Here is a 6,991-nt window from a genome sequence, read left to right as displayed (position 1 = left end):
CTGCTCGCATTTCTTGGCTCAAGGTTCTCTTTCTCTATCTTCGAAGCCAGCAATGATGAGTTGTGTCATTCTCACATGCCCTCCCCCTTTTTGTGCAATCACATCGTTCTTGGACTGACTCTTCTTCTGCCTCCTTCCATTTTTATTTATTTATTTTCTTTGATGCATATTTGATTTGACTGGGGGTCAGGGACAGGGTGGGGGGCATTCAGGGGTTGTCCACCGTGGTCTCCTTGATTCACTATGGGGGGGGCACAAATTTGGTGATGACGCTGGGCATATTGGGTCGGCTACATGGGATGTGGCCCCATGACTTGATTCCTTGAAGCATGCCATCGCAGGTCAGCAGGCCCCCAGTCATCCACACAGGTGTCCTTGCCACTCGTCAAGTGTCCAGCACGCAGCCTGAGGTCTGTCACCTTCTGGGCGTGGGCTTCGGCACACGCATTGGATAGGAGTCCAAGGTCCACACACTGGAGTTCATCTGGGAACACAAATGGATGTGGTTCGATGTTGTCCTGGCCAGAAGCATAGCTGGTGCTCCCCAGTTGTGGTTCGTGGGTGGGTAGCCCGGGACCTTCGCAGCGTCTGTTATCTGTGCGGGCTCTGCCAGGTGGAACAGCATGAGTTCGTAGCTGTAGTCTTTTTCTGGATAGGTGGTGTGGTACTTCAGGAGGCTCAGGTTGAATTGAGTGTGTGGGAAGCTCTTACTGACGTGGACAAACCGTTTTGTGTCTTCCTGCTCAAACAGGTTGTAGCGACCCAGCCAGAGCTGGTCAGTACCGGGGACAGAGACGGACCAAGGGAATGAGGAGAGAAGAGGGGAAAGAGACAAGGGGCAGGGCAGCATGAGGGCAGTTCCCAAAAGAAACAAAGAGAAACAAGGGGAAACAAAACTGAGCATAAAAGGTTTAGATTCATAGATTATAGAGACAGTGAGAAAACAAAAGAATGTGACAGTGGGAAAGGCAGATCCGGAGACAAAGAAAAAGCAAGTGAAAAAGAGCTTTAAAAGGTACACGGAATGAGAAAGGCAGAGGGGAGAGCAGAGAGACAGGGGGAGCAGAAAGGAGGCAGAATGAGGAGGAGAAAAGACAGTGAGAAACAGACAAATGGAAGAAAGACGAGTGAAGAAACAACAGGGGAGGAGAATGAGAAATACAGTGGGAAAGGGACGGAAGAAGTAAATAGAGAGTATGAGAAATAGAGGCAAAGGATGCCGGGGGTGACAGTGTGTGAGAGAGAAAAGGGAGGGAGGACCCTCCTTTTTTAACATTCAGAACCCTTTTGATTACACTGGGCTCACCCAGATAATTCGGGGTAATCTCCCCATTTCAAGGTCCTAATTTAATCACATCTGAAAAATCCCTTTTGCCATGTAAGGGAGCATATTCACATGGCCATCTAGGTGGGCATCTGTGATATGAGCGATTATTCTGCTCACCACCGGCTCTGCTTCCTGTCAGCCTGAAAATGTTCCTATACCCCAGCCTCTGTTTCCCTGTGCTGTGGTGTTCACCTTCCCTTCTTTTTTTCTTTTTAAAAGATTTTTATTAAAAGTATACCTAACATACAATATTATTATATATGAGTTTCAGGGGTACAGCATAATTATTCAACATTTATATACCTAAAGAAGTGTTCACCATACATCCAACAACCACCTGACACTGTACCATGCTATCACAATACTATTGACTATATTCCCCATGCTGTACATTACATGCCCATGACTTATTTGTTTTACACCTGTGCAGTTGGACCTCTTATTCTCCTTCCCTTTTTTCCACTTTTTAAATTTATCAATTACAGTTGACATTCAATATTATTTTATATTAATTTCAGGTGTGCAGCCTATGATTAGGCATTTATATAATTTAAGAAATGATCCCCCTGACTAGTCCAGTACCCACCTGGCACTATACATAGTTATTACCATATTATTGACTATATTCCCTGGGCTTTACTTTACATCCCCAAGTCTATTTTGTAACTGCCAATTTGTACTTCTTACTCCCTTCACCTTTTTCACCCTGCCCCCCAAGCCCCTTCTCATCTATCACCCCAATAAATCTAGTACCCATCTAACCCATTCATAGTTATTACAATATTTTTGACTACATTCCTTGTGCTGTACCCTACATCCCCATAACTACTTTGTAACAACAAATTTACTTCTTAATTTCTTCACCTTCTTTCACCCACACCCCCAACTTTCCTCCCATCTGGCAACCATCAAAATGTTTTCTGTATCTATGTTTGTTTCTGTTTTGTCTGTTAATTTTGTTTTCAGTTTCCACATATAAGCAAAATCACATTGCGTCTGTCTCTCTCTGATAGACATACTCCACTCAGCACAATACCCTCCAGGTCCATCCAGGCTGCTGCAGATGGCAAGAACCCATTCCGTTCCATGGCTGAGCAATATTCCATAATATGTATGTCCCACCTCCTCTTTATCCATTCTTCTACCGATGGACTCCTAGGCTGCCTCCATATCTTGGCCGTTGTAAACATTGCTGCAGGGAACATATGGATACACATGTCCCTTCAAAGTAACATTTTGGGTTTCTTCAGATAAATACTCTGAAGTGGGATTACTGGTCCTGCTGCCTCCTGACAGCTCCCTTTAGGTTCAGCCACTGATAAAGCCTCGTGTAGTATGCAAGTTGTATGAGGCAGGGTCTCAGTGAGTCACTAGACTGGGAAGAGTTGTGGTCACCAGGTTAATGTAGACTCTGGTTTGGTGCCAGTGCTGAGCCTGGAGCAACTCAGCAAACATCTCAGAGCACATCAAGGCCAGTTGCCACCCACCTGGAGCCCATTGACTCTGGTAGTTTTCCAAGGAACAGTGCAATGTGGGAGGGGGCTGGCTGCTAGAGGAGAAATTGCCTATAGTGGTGCCTGAATTGGTGGGGTGGGATCCCCGCTGAGCCAGCAGGGCAAAATAGTGGAGCTCAGCAGGCCAATCAGATTCAGATTTGGCCTGTGGGGGCGGGCTCAATATAGGAAAGATGGCGCCCGCCTGCTGGCCTCACAGAAGTACCCCTCACTTGGAAGATGCCGACTGCCCTCCAGTCTTTCCCTTGGAGCCACACACCGCAGTCTGCCACCTGTATGTCTCCAAGGCCCTCCGAGTTACTGTCCCTCCGCTGGAACCCAAGGTGAGTGCCGGCGAGCAAGTGAATATGTGCTTCAGCTGTTTAAGAGGAAGTCTGGATTTTCTGCAGTCTTCCATCCCTGCTGGATGGTTAGAATCCTCACTTTTTTTCACAGCAAGATATTATGGGGGCTCCTCTTCCTGGCACCGGTACCCTGGGCTGGGTACCCTGATGTGGGGAGCTGGGGTCCTTTGCTCCTCTGGGGGGAACCTCCATAGCCGAGATATCCCTCCTGATTCTCAACCACCACAGGGAGGTTGGGGGCCATTCCATGTCTTTACCTCTCCTACCAGTCTCAACATGGCTTTTTTATACTTTTAGTTATAGGACTTCTGTTTGGCTACACTTCAGATGGTTCTCCAGGTTGATTGTTCTATAATTGAGTTGTAATTTTACTGTGTTCACAGAAGGATACAGTCACAGTGTTTATCCACTCCACCGTCTTGGATCTCTCCCACCTTTTCTTCTTTCTGGACTAGTGGTGGAAAGGCCTCAGGGAAACAATTCAACTCACAAGTGACAGAAAATATTTTCAGGGGGTGTAATTTAAAAAATCATGCCCAGTATGAAAATGATTTACTGGTGGAGTTCTCATGTCTGAGCTGGGACTGTACTGCGCTAGACAAATCCTTGGTAATCGTCATAGTCCCCTGAGGTAAAGGGAACAGAGAAGAGAACGAAACAAAGAACACTTTACATATTGTTTCATATGCAGTAGATAGCTAGACTGGCTAGACACTACCTCTATAGAGACCCGCAGCAGTCTCCCAGTAGAACCCCAAGACTGTGAGGCACCAAATGGGAAGTTCTAGATAAGTTGAAACTTTCATAGTATTATTACTTTTTATTTATTTATTTATTTGTTTGTTTATTTATCTACTTATTTATTTATTTTTTACTTTGTGTTGTCTGGTATTACCGCTGCTGCAGCTGTGGGTAAATGGTAGGCAGACTGCAGACTGAGATGTGGCAGAGCTGGCAGGGGAGCTCGGGGAACTCACCCACACCTGAGGGGTGGGCTGTGTCTCTGGGACAGCTTCTTGAGACTCACTTGCTTTACTGTTGTTTTTTGGTTCCCTGAAGTGTAGCAGTATCTTCCTAAGCACTTCTTTTCCTTCTTGCCTCTTTCCTCCCTGTGGTGTATTGAGAGTGGCAGGGCTTCCTGTAGGCTCTGTGATTTCTAGTCAGCTCTTGGCAGCCACCTGCTTTGGAGCTGCAGGCTGAGATTTTTGGTGACAGCTTCCTACTATTGCTCACCAACCCTTCCAGCAGATGTGTAAGCCTATAATTCCCTAGATTAAAACCCTTCATACTTGGAATACAAAGTGCTGCTTCTCCTTTAGAACTGAATTCTGATTGATGACAGTTTTTGTTTTGTTTTGCACTTTAAAAAATATTTTCATTGTAAAAACTTGGGAAATATCAGAGTATAAAAATTTCCTATAAGCCCAGTAACCAGAGAAGAGGTTGCAATTACAAACATCATAATTAAAAAAAAATATTTCCATGTTGTGTGTATATATATATGTTAGATATTTCATCATTGGGCACTATTCATTTTTTTCACATCATTATGTATTCCTCGAAACATGAATGTGCATGCTGTATAATATTTCATTGCATGGCTATACTGTATTTAACCAATTTCACTATTGTTAGGTTGTTGGACATTTACATGGATTTTAGTGTTTCTTTCTATTATAAATAAAACTGCAATAAACATTCTTTTACATGAATATTTGGACACATCTCTTATACCCTTAAGATAAAGATCTAGAAGTGACATTACCATCTGAATGAATGGTATGAACATTTTTAATGCTTTTGATATATGTGGCCAAAGTCCTCTAAAGAGGTTGTACCAATTTATACTCCCCACATCTCTCTTAACAAGGCTTATATCAGCCTGCATGGCCTATGAGTACCCTGACCCTCTATCCCAGGTTACCTGGCACAGTTGGTTTACTCTGGATGATAAAATTCAATGGTAACTCTAGCTATTGATGACATTAATCCAAATACATAGTGAGTTGGAGAAGAAGGTGAGATTAAAAGCCCCTTTAATAGGCTAATTCCCTGCTCTCCTCAAAATCCCTTCTGACCCTGAACATTGTCTCGGATTAAGCTTTTCCATCTCACCTTGACTTTTTCTCCCATTAGGATGCATTCTTGATCATGAGACATTGGGTTCCTACAGCTTAATAGTCTGCTAGAAATCCTTCCTCATTGTTTTCTTTGACCTGTCTGAAGGCAGAATAGATTCACAAGCTGGTACATGGCACTTTGATGCCTGATGTTTAAAGCACAGCCCAGTGTGATCTGTATCTATTTTCCCACTTTTTTCTTCTGTTATACTCATCCCCTACAAGGCACACATGCTCCGAGCTATACTCTAGCAATACTACTAGTGGTAGAATAAGCAATGGTAGTAATGGTAGTAACTGAAGTAGTAGGAATGTTAGTAAAGAGAGCTAACAGTTATTAAATATTTATGAAGTGCCAGGCACTATTCTAAGTGATTTTAATGGATTAACTCAAACAATCCTATGAGTCAGGTAATATTATCAAATCTTGTATTTGGATGCATGTAAAAAAACTTCAGTACAGTGTTATTTTTTGTCACAATGTCATAAATCAGGAGGTAGTCGGCCCAGAACTTGTGTAACTGCTCAAGGAAAGTACAAAGAACCACATTTTCTCCTATATTCCTAGTCTGCCTCCTTAGCACGTGGCTTTCATTCTACTTTCACAAAATTGGTAGTTATGCACCGTATAATTTCAGTCATCAATGGACGGCATTTACAATGGTGGTCCCAGGAGCTTATAATGGAGCTGAAAAAATTACTCTGCGGTTCCTAATGATGCTGTAGTTGTCGTAATATTGAAGCACAACACATTACTCACGTGTTTGTGGTGATGCTGGTGTAAACAAACCGACTTCACTGCCAGTCATATAAAAGTAGAGCACATGCAATTACAGTAGAAGGCTACACCACCTAGGTTTGTGAAGCACAGTCTATGATGTTTGACCAAGGATGAAATCACTGAATGATGCATTTCTCAGAACATATCCCTGTAATTAAGCGGCACATGACAGTATTGCATCTGAATCCCAGGCAGAAAAAGGGAAAACGGTGAGTAGGCTAAAGGCACAAGCCTGCTGAATCTGTTCCTCCCCATCTCACTTTCTTTTCATGGGAAAAACAGTAACTTTTTCAAAAACCTCACCCAGGGACTTCAATTACCATCTGATTGACCGCAACCTGGTCATATCCCCAGCTCTAGTTCCCAGGGTCTGTAGGAAGGTACATAGTTTAACAGAGCGTATTGCAACTCTGAAAAATACCAGGGCTTGTTAATAAGGAAAAAGGGAGAATAAATACAAGGTGGACAAATAGCCACATCTCCATTGACAGATGAGCACACTGAGAAAAGGAGAGGTTAACTAATTTGCCAAGTTCGTATAGCTGGTAAGTGATGGAGTAGGCAGAAGTCAAGCTCTAGCACAGTGAGTCTTTATGCTTTGAGAACCTCCCCCTCCCCCTGCAACAGTTTCTTTGACTCAGAAAATGCACTCATGCACATATACACACAATTCTGATACAGTTTTAAAGATTTTATGTACCTCTACAGCCTATTAATGGATACCATTTTTGGACCCCTTAGGTGCTCTGATGGCACTAAATTGAATCAATAAGACCTAAACCTGGTCTCTTGCAAAAGAAAGTTTTGCAGGATAGGATCTACAGACAATGTAAGGGGCAAAGGAAAGGTTGCATTTCAGTGTTTTTATTCACTGCTGAGTAGTTTCTTCCACACTTGAGCTAGGA

At 43.2% G+C, this 6,991-nt stretch overlaps 1 pseudogene across 1 annotated transcript; it reads right to left on the bottom strand.

Annotated features, from left to right (window-relative positions):
* Positions 1-241: 241 nt before the first annotated feature.
* LOC308494520 (kallikrein-1-like) lies at positions 242-850 on the bottom strand (annotated as a pseudogene). Its single transcript has one exon. The product of its transcript is annotated as a kallikrein-1-like (transcript).
* Positions 851-6,991: the final 6,141 nt, after the last annotated feature.

Source organism: Rhinolophus hipposideros (genome assembly GCF_964194185.1).
Source record: "Rhinolophus hipposideros genome assembly, chromosome: 3".
Taxonomy (NCBI): Eukaryota; Metazoa; Chordata; class Mammalia; order Chiroptera; family Rhinolophidae; genus Rhinolophus; species Rhinolophus hipposideros.
Note: the sequence above shows the minus strand (reverse complement) of the source record. Positions and strands in the feature narration are given on the sequence as shown.